A 21,994-nucleotide genomic window follows, 5' to 3' on the forward strand; every position below is an offset into this window, starting at 1 on the left:
GAATCGCTGAGTGTGTGCCTCCATGCTTCTGTATCTCCTACCTGATGGTAACAATGAGAAAAGTGCATGCCTTGGGTGCTGGAGGTCCTTAATAATAATGCCTTTCTGAGACACTGCCTCCTAAAGATGTCCTGGTTACTTTGTAGGGTAGTGCCCAAGATGGAGCTGACTAGATTTACAACCCTCTGCAGCTTCTTTCGGTCCTGTGCAGTAGCCCCTCCATACCAGATAGTGATGCAGCCTGTCAGAATGCTCTCTACGGTACAACTATAGAAGTTTTTGAGTGTATTTGTTGATATGCCAAATCTCATCAAACTCTTAATGAAGTCTTACCTTCTTTATGACTATGTCAACATGTTGGGACAAGGTTAGATCCTCAGAGATCTTGACGCCCAGGAACTTGAACGCTCACTCTCTCCACTTCTGATCCCTCTATGAGGATTGGTATGTGTTTCTTTGTCTTACCTTTCCTGAAGTCCACAATCAGCTCTTTTGTCTTACTGACGTTGAGTGCCAGGTTGTTGCTGCGACACCACTCCACTAGTCAGCTTATCTCACTCCTGTACGCCCCCTCGTCACTACCTGAGATTCTACTAACAATGGTTGTATCATCAGCAAATTTATAGATGGTAATTGAGGTATGCCTAGCCACATAGTCATTTGTATATAGAGAGTAAAGCAGTGGGCCAAGCACGCACCCCTGAGGTGTGCCGGTGTTGATTGTCAGCGAGGAGGATATGTTATCACCAATCCGCACAGACTGTGGTCTTCCAGTTCGGAAATTGAGGATCCCATTGCAGAGGGAGGTACAGAGGCCCAGGTTCTGTAACTTCTCAGTCAGGATTGTGGGAATGATGGTATTAAATGCTGAGCTATAGTTAATGAACAGCATCCTGATGTAGGAGTTTGTGTTGTCCGGGTGGTCTAAAGCCATGTGGAGAGCCATTGAGGTTGCGTCTGCCATTGACCTACTGTGGCCATAGGCAAATTGCAATGGGACCTGGTCCTCGCTGAGGCAGAAGATCAGTCTAGTCATGACCAACCTCTCAAAGCATTTCATCATTTGTTGATGTGAGTGCTACCGGGTGACAGTCATTAAGGCAGCCCATATTTACTTTTGAGTATGGCAAAAAACATGTGCACAGGAAAATATACCGGATTCTTGACAAATTTCTCTAATCAAGAATCTATTTCCTATATTTATACACAGGAAAAAAATGGGACTTTTGACAGGTATGGGAAACTAAACGTACATAGAATAAGACAGTCAAACAGTGGACTACATTTCCCTGCCTGTTTCTCCGGTCGGCCAGCTCTCGCGAAACTAAACGCGAACTAGCGGAGAGGGGTGGCGCGAGGAAGAAGAAGAGGGGCGTGGTCAGAGCCCAGAGCGAGGCCGCAGCAACGGGCCGGCTCCGCCATTTTGTGGCCGTTCCCCCCCCCCTTCCCTCAGCGAGCTTTCTGGGTGCCGCCACCTCTTTCCCTTCCCCCGGGCGGGGACAAAAAAGCAGCGCGGGGCGCGGCGGACACGGATTGAGGGCGATCGCGGGTGGATGGTGCCGGCAGAGTGGTCATTTTTGTGAAAGAAGGGAAGCCAGACCCAGGTAGGCCGGGGACCCACCCCCCACCTCTTCCTCCTCCTTCGACCGGCGATCCCTCCTCCTCTGCGCCTGAGCCGGGGGGTGGAGGGTGCCGTATGGCGGCAGGGGAGGATCGGGGGGGACAGATGGGCAAGCGGGCGAGCGGCCGCACCTCAGGGGGACGGGGGATGGACGCCGATTGCGCCGCGCCGCCATCTTCTTTTCACCCCCTCCTCCCTACTTCCCCGGGGTCCGCTGACGTCATTATGCCCCCCCTCCTGCTCCCGGGCTCCTGCACGTGGTGCACTAGGGAGCTCTTTGCAGCATCTCCCCCCCTTTTTTTCCTATTGCCCCCTTTCATTTTCCGTCCATAAAATGAGCTGCAAGGATCTACAGGGTGGGTGATACTGTGCACGTTGCTGTATTTTTATTGTTTGTGTGTAATTTGCATGGTGGTCTCTTGAAGGGCATACAGCCTCTTTTATTTCCTGTAAATATTGAGACCTGCAGCTCTTCATCTTTGTAGCAAGGACGCAAACCCCGGTGAAATTCATTCGGGTTTTAATATTTGCAATGCAAAGAATTCAGTACGGAGGGGGAAGTTTAAACTTTTGTGCACGCACGATTAGTTCTTGCTGTAGCGCGGAAATGTGGGGTGTCCGTAAGGGTTTTTAAAGTCTTTGCAAAAGAATGTCTGTGTTGTGGGCCAGTTTTGTTTTGCAAAAGGTTACTCGCGCTTTGGGTGAGTTGCTTTTGCAAAGGAACGGTTCACGTTTTCGATGAGGTTTGAGTGTAAGGTCAAGTGTGGGCATGGACTTCTTGCTCTAAAACATCTTTTAGTATGCTTTAAGTACCAAGTTTAGTAATAAAAAGAAACTTCAGCTACCTGCACGCATACACTCCGTAAAAATTTAAAAAAAGAACAGGCCCCAGGAATGGGATTTTCGTGCGTGTTTTTAGCTTGTGTGCACAATTAAGTTAAAGCGAAAGTCTCCAAATCTTCATAAAATCTAATTGGCGTGGATTTTATGGGTGCAACTTGCACCTGCACTGAGTAAATTATTTCGTTTATCTTGGTGAATTTAAAACAGCCCGTTTTTAAAACTTGACCCGCTGGTGGTTTGTTCGGTTTTTGAAGTGGCATCAGATTTTCCTTTAAAATTGGCGGTTTTATCTGTTTTTGCAACTAAAACGCCAGGGGCCTGTCCAATCCTGCGATTGTATCTTTTAGTTGCATTTTGAGTTGTTCAGTCCTTCAGCCTCTTTTGCATTGAAAAATTCCAATTGAACATTTTCAGGTTTTGCCCACGATGTCCAAATCGTGCAATTGCTGTGGTCCCCACAGCAACACTCGGGGTCCTTCGCCCTTTACCCCGGACAAAATTTGAAATGTGCATGTTTCGCTCCGGAATCTGAGTTTACTGTAGAATTTGCACCGTTTTGTTCAGCTGTTAAACATTCTGAATTCCCGATGTGCGCTTTTCCCCTGCATTGAAGGTTTCGGTTGTAAGGTTTAATTGTTTTGCATTGGGTAGCGTCTATTGGACCTGATATTTGCATTGGTGTGTTCCCATTTTTTTCAAATTTAAGCTTGGTTGATTCAGGTTTTCAATCTGCAGTCTTCTGACATACTACATTTTAACGTGTAATCTGCAGTGTGCAAGTTTAACTTAAAAACCCTACAATATTTTTGCATGGTAAACTTTTATGGGGGGAAAAAAAACGCAGCGTTTTTAACTGCGGCTGCTCCCGTGCAGTTAAAATCTGCAGTGCCGCAGTTCTGGTGGGTTTGAAAGCTTGAGGTCCTTAACTGTGTTTCAATTGCTACGTTTTGCAAATAGCGCTAATTTAAAATTCAAGCCTTATCGCCCTGTAACTACTTAAGGCGGGGGGGGGGCGGTTTTCTCGGCGTTTAGTGCATTTGTTCGACGGATATCGCAGTTGCTAAATGTGTCCCCTCGATGGCTTTGGGATCCTGACCCCGGCAACCTTTTCGCAAGTTTCATAAGCCTCGATTGCTGGGTTCCACCTTCCTGGTCGAGGGGAATGAAACACGCCTTGGCAGGGTGGGGGAGGGGTGGTAATTAAAAATCATAATTTTGCAATAGTCGGGACATGCACTCGTAATATCTTTTACATATCACACCCAAACCCCAGCCTTTCGCGTTCTCCCTTGTCTTTCCCCTAGCTTTATAAATGGTTTGAATCTCAATCTTTAGGCTACCCCTCCCTCCCTCACTCCCTCCCTCCGTCTTTTTCTCTCACGCACACATACGGTTTTCGGTCAAAGTTCCCATTTTTCGAAAAGAAGCTGTATAAATCCCTGCTGCTTTTTTGCTCCCTTCCTTCCTTCCTTCTGGCATCGACATCCCTTTTCCGGTTCTCCCAAGGACCACTGCCTCAGGAAGAGCCTGCCCGAATTGACTGCAGTGTTGTCGGCTGCTTGCCCTGGTCAGTTTTCAGAGCGGCCTGGTTCCTCCCACAGATCCATTCATTTCAGCGGAGGCTTTAGCATATTCCCTTTGGTTGGGGGGGGGGTGATGGTCCCTCCTACTCCAAGTGTTTCCTTTTGTTTAAATCCACCCCCCTCCCCCGACTGCCCTCTCTCCTAATCTCTGCCAGAGCGGAGGATTTAAATCTGCCTATGTTTCTTTCATGTAAGAAAGTGCCCTCCTTATCTGTGTGTTGAATCTTAAAACAGTCAACCTTCCTTGGTGTTAGTCATTTGACCTTTGGCACAATTTGGGCCTGGTTGCTGTCTGGAGCTACGGGAGAAAGGGAGAATGACCGCCTCTCTGATCATAACACACAGGAGCAGAATCGGTTTATACAGCACATCAAGTTTGTTCTGCCACTTCATGGCTGATCCTGGATCCCACTCAACCCCATACACCTGCCTCCTCGACCGATCAGGAAACTATACCCGGGGACTTAGTCTCCACCAGTCTATGGCAGAGTATTCCACAGATTCACTACTCCAACAAAAAAATCCTCATCTCTGTTCTAAAAGTTTGCCCTTCAATTTTAAGGCTGTACCCTCTAGTTCTGGATACCCCCCACCATAGGAAACATCCTCTTCACATCCACCCTATCTAGTCCTTTCAACATTTGGTAGTTTTCAGTGAAATTCCCCACATTCTTCTAAATTCCAGCAAGTATGGGCCCAAGTTGCCAAATGCTCTTTGTATGTTAATCACTTAATTCTTAGAATCATCTACGTAAACCTTCTCTGGACTCTCTCCAATGACAACACAACCTTTCTGTGATATGGGGCACAAAACTATTGACAATATTTCAAGTATGGCCTGACCCAGTGTCTTAAAGCCTCAGCATTATCTCCTTGCTTTATATTTTATTCCCCTTGAAATAAATTTGCCTTTACTACAGACTAGTGTAGGCATGTGGCCAAGTGGTTAAGGCATTGGACTAGCTACCTGAAGGTCGTGAGTTCAAGCCCCAGCCGAGGGAATGTGTTGTGTCCTTGAGCAAGGCACTTAATCACCCAGTGCTCTGCGACGACACTGGTGCCAAGCTGTATGGGTCCTAATGCCCTTCCCTTGGACAACATTGGTGTCGTGGAGAGGGGAGACTCGCAGCATGGGCAACTGCTGGTCTTCCATACAACCTTGCCCAGGCCTGCGCCCTGGAGAGTGTAGACTTTCCAGACGCAGATCCATGGTCTCGCAAGACTAACAGATGCCTTTACTTACCACAGACAACCTGTAAACTAATTTCCTTGGAGTCTTGCATGAGTCCCTCTCCACCTCTGATGTTTGAATCTTTTCTCCATTTAGATAATAGTCTGCACCATTGTTCCTTTTACCAAAATGCATTATCGCAACATTTCCCAACATTGTATTCCATCTGCCACTTTCTTGCCCATTCTTCCAACTTGTCCTGCTGCAATCGCATTGCTTCCTCAGCACCTACCTACCTCTCCACCTATCTTCGTGTCAGCCATCAACTTCACCACAAAGCCATCATCCATTATCCAAATCATTGACAATCAATGTAAAAAGTGGTGGTCCCATTACTGACTCCTGAGGAACAATGCTGGTCACTGGCAGCCAACCAGAAAAGGGGTCTTTTATTCCCACTTGCTGCCTCCTGCCTATCTGCTATTCCTCCATCCATGCCAATAACATCTTTCCTGTAACACCATAGGATTTTATCTTGTTAAGCAGCCTCACGTGGCACCTTATCAAATGCCTTCTGAAAATCCAAGCAAATGACATCCACTGCCTATCCTTTGTGGATCCTGCTTGATACTTCCTCGAAGGACACTAGCAGATTTGTCAGGCAAGATTTCCCTTTGCAGAAACCATACTGACTTTGGCATATTTTAACATTAGTTTCCAGGTATCCCAAAATAGACTCCCAACACTTTCCCAACCACGGAGGTTAGGCCAACTAGCCTATAATGTCCTTTCTTTTGCTTTCTTCCCTTCTTAAAGAGTGGAGTGACATTTGCAATCTTCCAGTCCTCTGGGACCATGCCAGAATCAAGTGATTCTTGAAAGATCAGGACCAATGCATCCAATCTTCAGCAACCTGTCTCAGGACTCTGGGATGTAGTCCATCTGGTCCAGGTGACTTACCACCTTTAAGATCTTTGAGTTTGCCTAGCACTTTTTCTTTTGTAATAGCAATGGCACTCACTTCCCCCTGATATTTACGGACTCTTCCCCCCCCCCCAAGGGTAGGGATGAGGTTTATCATGATTGACATGCAGAATGTCACTGTGTCAGCAGTCCTGCACAAAACAAATGGTTACGAATGACAATGAGAAGATGGAGCAATAGTGAAATAGTGTTCATGGACTGTTCGGGAATGTGATGGCAAAAGGAGGCTGTCCTCAAATGGTCCTCAGGTTCAGGTCCTCGGGCTCCTTTACCTCTTCCCTGATGGTAGCAACGAGTAGTGGGCATGTCTCAGATGGTGAGGGTCCTTAATGAAGCATGCCACCTTGACCATGTTCTTGGTGGTGGATTGTCCAAAACAACTGGTTTAAGCTGACAGGTTTCATGGGGGGCCCGTGGGGCAAGTTTTTTTCCAACCAAGAAGGTGTATGGATATGGAAGGAACTGCCAGTGGATGTACAGATGTGAGCACAATTATGTTGTTTAAATCACACTTCGGCATGTTTGAGGGGTATCTGGGTCAAATGCAGGCAAAGGAGCTTATAATGGCCAGCCCAAAGGAACTGCTTACGCTCTGAAAGATGCTGGCTACTCATAGAGCACTGAAGTACGAAAATAGGCCCTTTCACCCATACTGACTGTACTGGCCTCGTTTTCTGCCTAGTGCCATCTATCTGCTCCTAGACTATATCCCTGCATACCTCCCCCATTGATCTGCCTGTCTAAACTTCCCTTAAATGTCACATTTGAACCCACATCTACCACTTTTGTTTCACACTCTGAGTGAAGGCGTTTCCCTGTTAGACTCCCCTTAAATATTTCACCTTTCACTCTAAACCTGTGACTTCTAGTTCTTGCCCACCTGAAGGGCGATCTCCTGTTAGCATTCACCCCATACATAACCCTCATGATTGTTTATACCTCTGTAAGATCTCTCCACATTCTCCTGTGCTCCAGGATGTAGGAGCAGAATTAGGCCAGTCAGCCCATTGAGTGTTCAGCCATTTAATCATGGCTGATTTATTTCCCCCCTCAAACCCATTCTTCTGCCGCCTTTTGACGCCCTTACTAATCATGTACTTATCAACCTCCGCTTTAAATATACCTAATGAGATTAGCTCTGTCAATTCCCTGACCTGTTCATCCTTTTCTGTAACTCAGGTGCTGAAGTCTTGGCAACAGACATGTCAGTTTTCTCTGCACTCTTTCAAGCTTATTGAAAGTCCCTTCTGTTTACACAAGTTTGAACATCGAATTTTATGCTAACGGATAACTTGCTCCCTTTGTGTTCCTTTCCCCACACCCTGCCAATCCACTCAGCCTCTCCTTCTTTTGTTCATCTTTTCTATCAATTCAGACCATAAGAAATTAGCAGAAGTAGGAAATTAGGCCCATGTGGCTGATTTAATTTCCTTCTCAACTCCATTCTCCTGCCTTTGACACCTTTATTAATAAAAAACCTATTAACCTGCCCTCTAAATATGCCCGATGACCGCCTCTACTACTGTGCAAATGAATTCCAAAGATTAAGAAATTCCTCCTCATCTAATGAGATCCTTCTATGCTGAGGCTTTGCATTCTGGTCCTGGACCCTCCCTGTATTATTGAAAGCATCCTCTTCACATCCACTTTATCTCGACCTTTCAATATTCGATGGGTTGCAATGAGAGCCTTCCTTCCACCCCCATTCTATTAGACTCCAATGAGCCTAAAGCTGTCAAAATATTCCTCATATGTTAATCCTTCATTTCCTGAGATCATTCTTGTAAATCTTCTCTGACTCTCCAATACCAGAACATCCTTTCTTAGATAAGGAGCCCAGAATTGCTCACGACACTCCGAATGTGGTGACTAAAACCTTATAAAGCCTCAACATTACATCCTTGCTTATATTTCAAGTTGCTTGGCTCTGATCATTTTATTTTCACTATGGATGTCCAGTTCCCATACACCTCCATTCTCCACCGGGAAGGATTCAGAGTTCTTTTTATTTCTGGACTCCAGATGCAACCAGTTCTCGTCCACCACCACTGTCTTCTGTCTAGTGGAACCTGACCTCTTAATAATTTCTCCTCCAGCTCCTACCACTTCCTTCAAACAAAAGGTGTAGCCATGGGCACTCGTATGGGTCTCATCTATGCCTGCCTGTTTGTCGGCTAAATGAAACAATCTATGTCCAAGCCTAAACTGGCATCAATCCCCAACTTGTCCTAAGTTACATCGATGACTGCATTTGTACTGATTCCTGCACCCACGTGGAGCTTGTCGACTTCATCAACTTTGCCTCTGACTTCTACCCTGCCCTTAAATTTACCTGGTCCATTTCCGACACCTCCCTTCCCTTTCTCCATCTCTGGAGACAGCTTGTCTACTGATGTCTGATATAAACCCACTGACTCTCACAGCTACCTCGACTACTTCCCACCCTGTTACCTGTGAAAATGCCAGCGCTATTCTCAATTCCTTCTACATAGAACAGTACAGCACAGTACAGGCCCTTCGGCCCACAATTTTGTGCTGACCCTTAAACCCTGCCTCCTTAACCCCCCCCACCTTAAATTCCTCCATATACCTGTCTACTTCTCTGCCACATCTGTTCTGAGGATGAGGCTTTTCATTCTAGAATGAAGGAGATGTCTTGCTTCAAAGAAAGGGGCTCCCCTTCCTCCACCATCAATGATGCCCTTAACTGCATCTCTTCTGTTTTGCGCATGTCTGCTCTCACCCCATCCTTCCGCCGCCCCACCAGGTGTAGGGTTCCTCTTGCCCTCACCTACCACCCCACTGACCTCCGCGTCCAGCATATAATTCTTCATAATATCTGCCTTCTCCAGCGGGATCCCACCACCAAGCACATCTTTCTCTCCCTCCCCCCCCCCCAACTTTCTGCTTTCCACAGGGATCGCTCCCTACATGGCTCTTGACTCCCTTGTCCATTAGTCCCTCCCCACTGCCTACTGATCTCCCTCCTGGCACTTATCCTTGCAAGTTGAATAAGTGCTACACCTGCCCCTACACCTCCTACATCACTACCATTCAGGTCCCCAGACAGTCCTTCCAGGTGAGGTGACACTTCACTTGAGAGTCTGTAGGGGTCATCTTTTGCACTCGGTAGACTTGTAAACAGTGGCTTGTAGAAGGGGAATTGTGATACCAGATGTTCTTGCTGGCGAGTCTGCTGAATTGGACCCAGCAGGTTGTTCAGATGGTTGCTTGGGCCGCACTTGGAATATTGGGTGTAGCTCTGGCCACTAAAAGGAAGGATGTTATTGAGCTGGAGAGAGTACAGCAAGGATTCTGGAGGGCTCGAATCACGATGGGACCTTGAACAAGAATGGACTTTTTTGGTTGGAGCAAATCATAATTTTGCAGCGGTGTATAACAGAGCAGTACAGTACGGGCCCTTCAGTGTAACCCCTCCTACATAGCCCATAACCCTTCGTTTTTCTCACATCCTTGTGCCTGTTTAAAAATCTTATTAATCCCTCTGATCTATCAGCCTCTAATACTACACTGGACAAAAATACCACTCTTTGAAAAACAGAAAAAAATACCATTGACATCTCCTAAACTTAGCTCAGGGTGCCCTTTGGTATTAGCCATTGCAATACTGCATATAAGGCATGGGATGTCCATGCTGTCAGAATCAGGTTTATTATCACTGGCATATATCATGAAATTTGTTAACTTAGCAGCAGCAGTTCAATGCAATACATAATATAGAAGAAGAAAAAGAATAAAAATAATAATTAAGAAGTAAACCAGTTACAGTATACATATATGGAATAGATTAAAATCATGCAAAAGCAGAAATAATACATATTTAAAAAGTGAGGTAGTGTTCACAGGATCAATGTCCATTTAGGGATTGGATGGCAGAGGGGAAGAAGCTGTTCTTGAATCGCTGAGTGTGTGTCTTCAGTCTTCTGTACCTCCTACCTGATGGTAACAGTGAGAAAAGGGCATGCCCTGGGTGCTGGAGATCTTTAATAATGCACCCTGCCTTTCTGAGATACCGCTCCGTGAAGATGTTCTGGGTACTTTGTAGGCTAGTATCCAAGATGGAGCCGACTAAATTTACGACCCTGTGCAGCTTCTTTCAGTGTGCAGTAGCCACCCACCCCCCCATACCAGACAGTGATGCAGCCTGTCAGAATGTTGTCCTCGGTACATCTATAGACGTTTTTGAGTGTTTTTGTTGACGTACCAAATCTCTTCAAACTCCTAATGAAGTATAGTCGCTGTCTTGCCTTCTTTATAACCTCATCGATAGGTTGGAACCAGGTTAGATCCTCAGAGATCTTGACACCCAGGAACTTGAAACTGCTCACTCTCTCCACTTCTGATCCCTCTATGAGGATGGGTATGTGTTCCTCCCTCTTACCCTTCCTGAAGTCCACAATCAGCTCTTTCGACTTTCTGACGTTGAGTGCAGGGTTGTTTCTGTGACACCACACCACTAGTTGGCATATCTCACTCCTCTACGCCCTCTCGTCACTATCTGAGATTCTACCAACAATGGTTGTATCATCAGCAAATGTATAGATGGTATTTGAGCTATGCTTAGCCACACAGTCATGGGTATAGAGAGAATAGAGCAGTGGGCTAAGCACACACCTCTGAGGCGCACCAGTGTTGATTGTCAGCAGGGAGAAGATATTATCACCAATCCACACAGATTGTGGTCTTCCGGCTATGAACTCGAGGATCCAATTGCAGAGGGAGGTACAGAGGCTCAGGTTCTGTAACTTCTCAATCAGGACTGTGGGAATGATCTATGCCTATTTTCATCTTAATTAGCTTTACTAAGGAGCCTGGTCATTGTCCATTGCTCCCAGGAAAAAAGCCCTACCTTTCCGCATAAGACGTATTCTCTAATTCAGGAAGCATCCCATTAAATCTTTCAGGGACCAGTTCTCCTTGAGAACAATTCCTTGTGCTCTCCTGGCCAACCCTTTCCAGCCCTGCCTCTTCATTCTGTACCCCCCCCCCCCCCAAATCATTCCACAGATCTGTTGCACAGTGCTGGAGTTTCAGACTTTATTCCTCTCCGCACCTGAGTCTTTGGAAAGCAGTTCCTCCATTTCAAAAATCTGGTCTTTCAAATCTTAGTTTAACCCCTTTGTCCCTCCCCATGTCTGGGTCACCCTTCCTCTCATATATCCTTGTGTAACCCCCCCTGGAAACTGCACCTCTTCCTGTTTCTGTGGCCCTCTACCAGTCTCTGTAGCCACCCCCCCCCCCATGTTGCTGTTTGTGACAATGTAAGATCGATGTAAATCGAAGACTGTGCCCTGGGGAGCCAGTGGCTCTGTTGCCACAGTTAATTGCTGGAGTCGATAGGAGCTGAGGAGAGAGCCAGCAAAGTATGAGATTTGTTGACTTGAAATTCCTTGTAACGTGGGACCCCTTGTCAAATCCACGGTGACTCTTCCATCTCCCACTGTGGTGTGGGGGGGGGTACAAGTCCTGACTGCCCACTGCCCTGTTGAAGGTGGGGAGTTGTTGAAGATGTACTGTTCTGCTAGTAAAGTAGAACTTAGAACAGTACAGCACGGTACAGAGTCCTTCGGTCCACAATGTTAAACCATAAGATATAGGAGCAGAAGTAGGCTTTTCGGCCCTTCGAGTCTTCTCTGCCATTCAATCATGGGCTGATCCAATTCTTCTAGTCATCTCCACTCCCCTGCTTTCACCCCATACCCTTTGATGCCCTGGCTAATCAAGAACCTATTTATCTCTGCCTTAAATACACCCAATGACTTGGCCTCCACAGCTGCCTGTGGCAACAAATTCCACAGATCTCAGTTCTAAAAGGACGTCCTTCAATTCTGAAGTCATACCCTCTTGTCCTAGAATCCTGTACCATAGGAAATAACTTTGCCATATCTAATCTGCTTATGCCTTTTAACATTTGGAATGTTTCTTTGAGGTCCCCCCTCATTCTCCTGACCTCCAGGGAATATAGCCCAGGAGTTGCCAGATGTTCCTTATAAGGTAACCCTTTCATTCCTGGAATCTTCTCTGAACCCCCTCCAATGTCAGTACATCCTTTCTAAAATAAGGAGCCCAAAACTGCACACAATACTCCCAAGTGTGGTCTCATGGGTGCCTTAAAGAGCCTCAACATCGCATCCCTGCTCTTATATTCTGTACCTCTAGAAATGAATGTCAACATTGCATTCACCTTCTTCATAACCATCTCAACCTGGAGGTTAACCTTTAGGGTATCTTGCACAAGGACTCCCAAGTCCCTTTGCATCTCTGCATTTTGAATTCTCTCCCCATCTAAATAATAGCCTGCCTGTTTATTTCTTCCACTAAAGTGCATGACCGGACACTTTCCAACATTGTATTTCACTTGCCACTTCTTTGCCCACTCCCCTAAACTATCTACGTCTCTCTGCAGGCTCTCTGTTTCCTCAACACTACCCACTCCTCCACCTATCTTTCTATCATAGGCAAATTTAGCCACAAATCCATTAATACCGTAGTCCAAATTATCAACATACATCGTAAAAAGCAGCGGTCCCAACACTGACCCCTGTGGAACTCCACTGGTAACCAGCAGCCGGCCAGAATAGGATCCCTTTATTCCCACTCTCTGTTTTCTGCTGACCAGCCAATGCTCCACCTACGCTAATAACTTCCCTGTAGTTCCATGGGCTCTTTTCTTGCTAAGCAGCCTCATGTGCAGCATCTTGTCAAAGGTCTTCTGAAAATCCAAGTTACACCAGGTCTACTGCATCTCCTTTGTCTACCCTGCTTGTAATTTCCTCAAAAGAATTGCAGTATGTTTGTCAGGCAGGATTTTCCTTTCATGAAACTAGGCTGGCTTTGCCTATCTTGTCATGTACTTCCAGGTACTCTGTAATCTCATCCCTAACAGTCGATTCCAGCAACTTCTCAACCATTGATGTCAGGCTAACAGGTCTATAGTTTCCTTTCTGCTGCCTCCCACCCTTCTTAAATAGCGGAGTAACATTTGCAATTTTCCAGTCATTCGGTACAATGCCAGAATATATCGATTCTTGAAAGATCATCATTAATGCCTCCGCAATCTCCCCAGCTACTCCGTTCAGATCCCGAGGGTGCATTCCATCAGGTACAGGAGATTTATCCGCCCTCAGACCATTAAGCTTCTTTAGCACCTTCTCAGTCATAATTTTCACTGCACAAACTTCACTTCCCTGACACTCTGAATGTCCAGTATACTGCAGATGTCTTCCACTGTAAAGACTGATGTAAAATACGCATTCATTTCCTCTGCTATCTCTGCATCTCTCATTGTGATATCTCCAGCGACATTTTGTATTGGTCCTATATCTACTCCTGACTCTCTTTTACCCTTTATATACTTAAAAAAAGCTTTTACTGCCTTCTTTGATATTAGTGGCCCGCTTCCTTTCATAATTCATCTTTTCCTTCTGAATGACTTTCTTAGTTCCTTCTGCAACTTTTTAAAGGCTCCCCAATTCTCTATCTTCCCACTAGGTCTAGTTTCCTTGTATGCCCTCTCTTTTGCTTTTACTTTAACTCTGACTTCACTTGTCAGCCACGGTGGTGTCCTTCTTCCCTTTGAAAATTTCTTCATATTTGGAATATATCTGTCTTGCACTTCCCTCATTTTTTTGCAGAAACTCCAGCCATTGCTGCTCTGCTGTCCTTCCTGCTAGTGTCCCTTTCCAGTCAACTTCGGCCATTTCCCTTCTCATGCCATCGTAATTTCCTTTATTCCACTGAAATATTGACACATTGGATTTTATTTTTTCCCTCTCAAATTTCAATGTGAACTTGATGATGTTGTGATCACTGTTCCCTAAGTCTTCATTAACCTTAAGCTCTCTTATCACCTCCGGAACATAACATTACACAACACCCAATCCAGCACAGCTGGACCCCTAGTGGGCTCAACAAGCTGTTCTAAAAAGCCATCCCTTAGACATTCTACAAATGATCTCTCTTGAGGTCCGGTACTGACCTGGTTTTCCCAGTCCACTTTCGTGTTAAAATCCCCAACAATTATTGTGACACGCCTTTTCTCTCTCCTGCTGTAATTTGTAATCCACATCCCGGCTGCTGCTTGGAGGCCTGTATACAACTGCCATTAGGGTCCTTTTACCCTTGTCATTTTTTAACTCAACCCATAGAGACTCTACACCTTCCAATCCTATGTCGTCTCTTTCCAATGATTTAATATTATTTCTTATACACAGAGCCACACCACCCCCTCTGCCTACTAACCTATCTTTCCGAAACACCGCATATCCGTGGATGTTGAGCTCCCAATGGCAGCCATCCTTTGGCCAAGTTTCAGAGATGGCCACAACATCATACTTGTAGCTGACTTTCAAGATCGTGTTTCCCTTCCATGCAGCTCTTCATTTTTCTTTCATCTATGTTCCTATCTCTGAGTCTGTAAATATATCAGCCTTTGTAGAGTTTGGCAGTGTGGTCCATCCACTTAACACTCTGTTTAAAAAAGAAATCAACCCCTGACATGCCAAGTTATACTTCCCTCTAATCACCTTTATAGAAAAAGGGCCTCTTATCAGCTTGTACACCTGTTAAAGTTACCTCTTTTCCTCCATTGCTCCAAAGAGAAAAGCCCTAGCTCATCCAACCTTCCTTAATCAGATATGTTCTCTAATCCAGGCAGCATCCTGGTAAGTGTCCTCTACCTCTTTAAGGCTCCCAAACCCTAGAATGAGGTGACCACAACTGAACACAATTTTCTGAAGTGCGGTCTCATCAAGAGTTCATGGAGCTGCAACATTACCTTGCGACTCTTGAACTCAGTCCCTCAACTGATGAAGGCCAACACACCATACGCCTTCTTAACCATCCTATCAAATTGGCTGGATCTGTGGACGTGGACCCCAAGATCTTCCTGTTTCTCACTGCTAAGATTCCTGTATTAACGTATACTGTGCCTTTGTTTGACCTTCCAAAGTGAATCACTTCTCACTTTTCCTGATTGAACTCTTATCTGCAACTTCTCAGCCCAGTTCTGCATCTTACGATGTCCTGTTGTAACCTTCTACAACCTTCTACACTATCCACAACACCTTCAAGCTTTGTGTCATCTGCAAACTTACTAAACCCACCATGCACTTTCTCATCCAATTCATTTATAGAAATCACAAAGAGCAGCGGTCTCAAAACAGATCCGTGTGGAACACCAATGGTCACTGAACATGGAACTCCTGCCCAGTGTTGTGCTGAATTTAGAAATCAAATGCCCAGCTGAACTTTGTCTACACAATATCCACATCCTTTGATTTTCTGCACATTCATGTGCCTATGCAAGAGCCTCTTGAATTCCTTAGTTATACTTGTTTTCACCACCACCTCTGGCAGTGCATTCCAGGCTCCCGCTGCCCTGTGTATGTGTACCCCCCCCCCCCCCGGCCAACCTCAGGGTCGCTCGGCTCGCTGTCGTCTAGGGAAACGGCCCTCTGCCCCGCCAAACTGGGTAATTAGTTTGTGTGGATGCTGTGTGATGTACTCCACCCCGCCCAAATAACAGACAATACACCAGATACGATTAAATGATTTACAGTTTATAGATATTACTGGAACTATATAATTAATAGAGAATAAAATATAAAAGGAAAATAAAAGGCGCCACATTAACAAAGTTCATTCTCTTCGTGCACAAACAGTTGGAGCTCGGGACCCTTCTATTTCACCCTGCGACCCCTTGGACCACCTCAACCGACCACCTGGGACCAACAACGGTGGTCGACTAGACGCTCCACACGAGTCCGTCTCTGTCTCTGTCTCCTCTCCTCGCTGAATGCCCTGCTCGGGGTCCGACCCCGTTAGCGGACATCACAACACCTGGTCCATCCTCTGTCTCTCCCGCCTTCTGCCTCAAAACCCCACGCATACAGTATCTCCAAACACACCAAAAACGTATCAACTATCCCAATTGGTTCGTAACATATTCTTATCGCACTCCTAATCCAAAACAAGCTGCTAGCGCAAAACCTTTCTCAGCGTTTAACATAAAGAAGCATTCCCAAGTATAACATAACAAAGAAGCCATTTTAATTAGCCTACGTGGTAACATAAGAGACGAAACCCCCTTACATATATAAAAAAAACAACTTGCCCTGCATATTTACTTTGAACTTATAAACCTCTATCTGGTCTCCCCTCCACCTCTGTTGCTCCGGAGAACACAGCCCAAGTTTGTCTGACTTCTTACAGCTCGTGCCCTCTAATCGAGCAGCATCCTGGTGAACCTCCTCTTCACCCTCTCCAAAGCCCCCCACACCTTTTCTCTAACAGACCTCCAGAACTGCACAGAATACTCCAGATGTGACCTCATTAACATTTCATAAAGCTGCAAAACGATCTCCTTACTCTTGAACTCAGTTTTGCAACTGATAAATACAACAGATTATGCTTTATTAATTTCTTTTGCTTTCTTTAGCACCCTATCCACCGGGGATGGGGTGGTGTCTATTGCTGTACCTACTGAACCTGTCCTAAAGAGGTGGTCAGCGTAACCACTGCCTGCTGGCGCAGTGGGTAAAGCCAGAAACCTATATTCAAGCAACACACATCAAAGTTGCTGGTGAACGCAGCAGGCCAGGCAGCATCTCTAGGAAGAGGTACAGTCGACGTTTTGGGCCGAGACCCTTCGTTAGGACGGAAACCTGTAATCAATCCCTACCTCCAGTTTTGTCTTGAGGAATCTGCGCCCTCTCCCTTTGAACGGGTGGGTTTCTTCCTCCTCATTCCCGTCTCAGTGAAAGATGGGTTAATCAGTCACTGTAACTTGCCCCCACCTTGTGTGTGGCTGTGGGGTTGAACTGAGGGTAGAGGGTAAGTTGATGGGTATACAGGTTTGAGGTAAATGTGTGGTCAGTACTGACTCAATGGGCCAAAGGGTCAGTTTCTGTATTGTTCCTTTCTAACTGAGCACGTAACCCAGGTGTGCAAGGTAGGGAGGGAGGAGGGAGTAGGCTCTTCACTGCTGCTACCTTGTCCACCCTTCCTGTACTGCCCGGTTTATTATTGCCATGTGTACTGAGCAACAGTGTAAAGCTCTTGTTTCGTTTGTGTGCCAGCCAGACAGATAATTTCAAAACACTAGTACATTCAGGCTATACAAAGGGAAAGGCAAAAACAAAATGCAGAATGAAGTATCAGAGGGGAAGGGCAGTGTAGGCAGACACTGGGCCATAACAAGGTTGACCACCCATTGAGTTCACTTCCCAATTCCACAATGGCATTGCTGTCCATGGCCACCTTTATTGCCTTGGTGAAGCCACTCACAAGCTGGAGGAGCAACACCTTGTATTCTCTCTGAATAGTTTCCAATATAAACATCGATTTCTCTTTACTGCTGTTAACTTATTCTCTCTGGTTTTTACCACTGTCACCTTTCATATTTCTCCACCATTCTAGTGGCCCTCTCGTCCCTCTCTTCCCCTCCTTCCTGCCTATCATCTTCCTCTGGTTCCCACCTTCCCTTCCCACTGTCCTCTCCTGTCATTCCTTCTTTGAGCCATTACCTCTTCCACATCATATCCCAGCTTCTCATATTTTACCCCCTCTTCCCCCCTCACCTAGTCTCATCTATCACTTGCCATGTGGTACTCCCCCTACCTTCTTATTCTGGCTTCTGCTCCTTCCTTTCCAGTCCTGGTGAAGGATTTCAGCTTGAAAAATAGTCTTGTTTATTTCCCCTCCATGCCCGCTCTGCTGAGTTCCTTCTTTGTCTTATGTGTGTGGCTCGGGATTTCTAGCATCTGCAGAATCTCTGGGGTGATGCTTCAGGTTCTTATATCCTTGGTCAGAGCTCGGCTGGAGGTTGATGCAGTTCTGGATGTTGCTCTACAGGAAGGGTATGATGGCCTTGGAGAGGGAGGATGAACCAAAATCATAAACTGGTAGAGCACAGAAATGGGCCTTTCTGCCTTCTGTTTTTACTTATCATGATGCCAAATACCATTTCTTATTGATGCACCATAGAATCATGGAAACTAGTGTCCTCTCCATCCACTGTCTACACTTCCTGCTGACTCAGTAGGCAGCCGGCATAATCAAAGACCCAGACATTCTCTCTTCACCCCTCTCCCATCAGGCAGAAGATACAAACGCCTGAAAGCGTGCGTCTGTCCCACTGATATCAAAGGTCTGGAACAGACACTCAGTACGATGAGATGGAGGTTTGATTTCTCAGATGACCTCATTATGATCTTGTTGTTTATTGTTTACACTCTCTGTAGCTATTACACTTTGTTCTGCATTCTTCGGTTCTACCTTAATACACCAATGAATTGATTTCCTTGACAGAATGCATGACAAACTTTTGACTGTACCTTGGTACAGCTGAAGATAATAAACCAATCTTACATCTTTCCATTCTCTGTTTGGTTATTTGCATATTTAATTGACTATTGTATCTGCTTCCCATTATAGTCTGTTCCAGACACCAACCACAGGCCCCTCTCTCATTCTAAACCTCTGCCCTCTAGTATTTCATATTTTCACCCTGAAGAAACAGGCTGTAATTATCTGACTCATCTATATATAAGTTTCTGTCAGGCCTCCTCAGAGCGATTGGGGGGGTGGGGGAGAGGGAAGTACATAGGAAGGGAGGGTGAAATGATCATGTGGAGAGAGGAGGGAGGGAGGCACATGCGCAGAGGAAGGACGCCACGTGCAGCGGGGTGGGGGGGAGAAGAGGCATGCGCAGACAGGTACATTGTCGATGGTTTGGGTAGCGCCCAGCTCTGGCACTGTCCACTGCTCCATGCTGCCAACTGTGTAAAACTGAGGAAACAGGCTGAAAAGCCAAATGTTAATGCACTGGTTCAGCAAACGATCAGGAGGGCAAAAGAGAGAATGATTTAGTCTTCCTTTAATTTTGTTTACAATAGTTTTAATTTATTTCCTGAATCCTGAAAGCCTGATGGATTTTTTTTTTGATTTGCAATTGTAAGATATGGTGGACGATTTTGGATTCCTTAGGTGAGAAGAGGTGAAGGATGTTTACAAGGTTATTTTTTTAATGGAGTGGTGAGTGCTTGGACTCTGTTGCCAAAGGGGGTGATGGAAGCAGATACAATAGAGATGTTTATGATAGAAGGGCCTGTTCTGGTATGGGGTTTACATTGCCACACGTACGGATATACAGTTCATGCAGATCAGATCATTGCGCATTGCATTGAGGTAGAATAGGGTAAAATAGTAGCAGAGCGCAGAGAAAGTACAGTGCAGTTAAACAAAAGGGTCCAGGATCCTAACTGATGGAGGTCAAGTGATAGGTTAAGGGTACATCTTATCGTACTCTGCAACAGTGAGGTGGATGCTGTCCGTGAGTCTGGTTGTATGAGTTTTCCAGAATGCAATACTGTGGATGCAGCCTACCCAGATTTCTGGATTTGGAATTGGTTTATTATTGTCCGTGAACCGAGATACAGTGCAAAACTTGTCTTGCATACTGTTCGTACAGATCAATTCATTGCACAGTGCATGGTAAAAATTCAAAGTAAATTTATTATCAAAGACATATGTGTCACCAAATACACCCTGAGATTCATTTTCTTTCAGGCATATTCAATAAATCCATATTAGAATAATAACCTTAATAGAATCAATGAAAAACAAGAGAAAATCTTCAGATGCTGGAAATCCAAGCAAAAGACACAAAATGCTGGAGAAACTCAGCAGGCCAGTTAGCATCTATGCAAAAGAATATAGCCTACGTGTCTGGCTGAGACTCTTCAGCAGAACTGGAGAAAATAAAGCTGAGGACTAGATTTAAAAGGTGGGGGGAGGGGAGAGAGAAACACAAGGTTATAGGTGAAACCTGAAGGGGGAGGGATGAAGTAAGGAGCTGGGAAATTGATTGGTAGCTCTGTCTCTGGAGACAGCTTATCTACTGATGTCTGTTACAAGCCTATGAAATCTTCAAAGCAATCTGGACTATACCTCCTCCCACCCTGTTACTTGCAAAAACACCATCCCCTTTTCTGAATTCCTCTGTCTCCACTGCAGCTGCTCTCAGGATTAGGCTTTTCATTCCAGAACGAATGAGATGTCCTCCTTCAAACAAAGGGGCTTCTCTTCCTCCACCATCAATGCTGACTTCAACTGCATTTCTTCCATTTCACACACGTCTGCTCTTAACCTATCCACCTGCCACCCTACCAGGGACAGGGTTTGTCTTGTCCTCACTGACCACCCCACCAACCTCCACGTCCTGCAATTTCCACCATTTCCAATGAGATCCCACCACCAAGCACATCTTTCCCACCTCCCTCATCCCTTTCTGCTTTCCGCAGGGATTGTTCCCTACGCAATTCCCTTGTCTGTACGTCCCTCCCCACTGATCTCCCTCCTGTCACTTATCCTTGCAAGTGGAACAAGTGCTACACCTGCCCCTACACTTCTGCCCTCACTGCCATTTAGGGCCCCAAACTGTTCTTCCAGGTAAGGCAACATGTCACCTGTTAGTCTGATGACGTATTATACTGTGTCCAGTGCTCCTGGTGTGGCTTCCTGCATATTGGTGAGACCCGATGTAGATTGGGAGACCGTTTCGCCAAGCACTTACACTCCATCTGCCAGAAAAAGCAGGATCTCCCAGTGGCCACCCATTTTAAATACATTTCCCATTCCCATTCCGGTATGTCTATCCATGGCCTCCTCCACTTTCGCGATGAGGCCACTCTGAAGTTAGAGGAACAACACTTTGTATTCTGTCTGGATAGCCTCCAACCTGATGGTATGAACATTGACTTCTTGAACATCCGGTAATGCCCCCACCCTTTCACCATTCCCCATTCCCTTTTCCTTCTCTTGCTTTATCTCCTTGCCGCCCATTGCCTCCCTCTGGTGCTCCTCCCCCCTTTTCTTTCTTGCATGGCCTTTTGCCCATCAGACTCCCCCCTTCTCCTGCCCTGTATCTCTTCCACTAATCGATGAAAAACCACACCAACTTGGACATTCTGTCAGTGTGCAAAAGACAGCAAACTGCAAATATCAAAAGAAAGAAATAATAATAAATATATAAGCAATAAATATGAACAACCTGGAATGAAGAGAGTTCTTGAAAGTGAGTCCGTTTGTTGTGGGAGCATTTCCATAATAGGGCAAATGAAATTGAGAGAAGTTAACACGAGGAAATCTGCAGATGCTGGAATTTCAAGCAACACACATCAAAGTTGCTGGTGAACGCAGCAGGCCAGGCAGCATCTCTAGGAAGAGGTACCGTTGACGATTTGGGCCGAGACCCTTCGTCAGGACTAACTGAAAGAAAAGCTAGTAAGAGATTTGAAAGTGGGAGGAGGAGGCCCTTCCCCTCCCACTTTCAAATCTCTTACTAGCTCTTCTTTCAGTGCTCAATGGTGGGGAGGGTTTTAGCTGTGATGAACTGCTTTTTGTAGGATTTTCCATTGAAGGACATCAGTGTTTCCATTCCAGGCTGTGGTTTGATGCAGCCAGTCAGTATACTATCAACCATACATCTGTAGAAGTTCACCAAAGATTTAAGTATCGTGCTGAATCTTTGCAAACTCCTGAGTAGAGACGCTGCTGTGCTTTCTTCATAATTGCACTAGGATACGATCTCCAAAATGATAACACTGAGGAATTTAAAATTGCTGACCCTCTCCACCTCTGATCCGCTAATGAAGACTGGCTCATGGACCTCTGGTTTCCTCCCTCTGAAGTCAATCATCAGCACCTTGGTCTTCCTGACAGTGAGTGAGAGGCTTTTGTGGCACCATTCATCCAGATTTGCAATCTCTT

At 45.7% G+C, this 21,994-nt stretch overlaps 1 protein-coding gene across 1 annotated transcript in view; it reads left to right on the top strand.

The window, feature by feature from the left end:
• The first annotated feature begins 1,390 nt into the window (after positions 1–1,390).
• Positions 1,391–21,994, top strand: part of srcap (Snf2-related CREBBP activator protein) — a 70,471-nt gene continuing 49,867 nt past the window's right edge. Inside the window, exon 1 of the mRNA XM_063062973.1 lies at positions 1,391–1,604. The gene's annotated coding sequence lies outside the window, so the exon portion shown is untranslated. The remainder of the gene's footprint in view (positions 1,605–21,994) is intronic.

Source organism: Mobula hypostoma, chromosome 11 (assembly GCF_963921235.1).
Source record: "Mobula hypostoma chromosome 11, sMobHyp1.1, whole genome shotgun sequence".
Classification (NCBI taxonomy): domain Eukaryota; kingdom Metazoa; phylum Chordata; class Chondrichthyes; order Myliobatiformes; family Myliobatidae; genus Mobula; species Mobula hypostoma.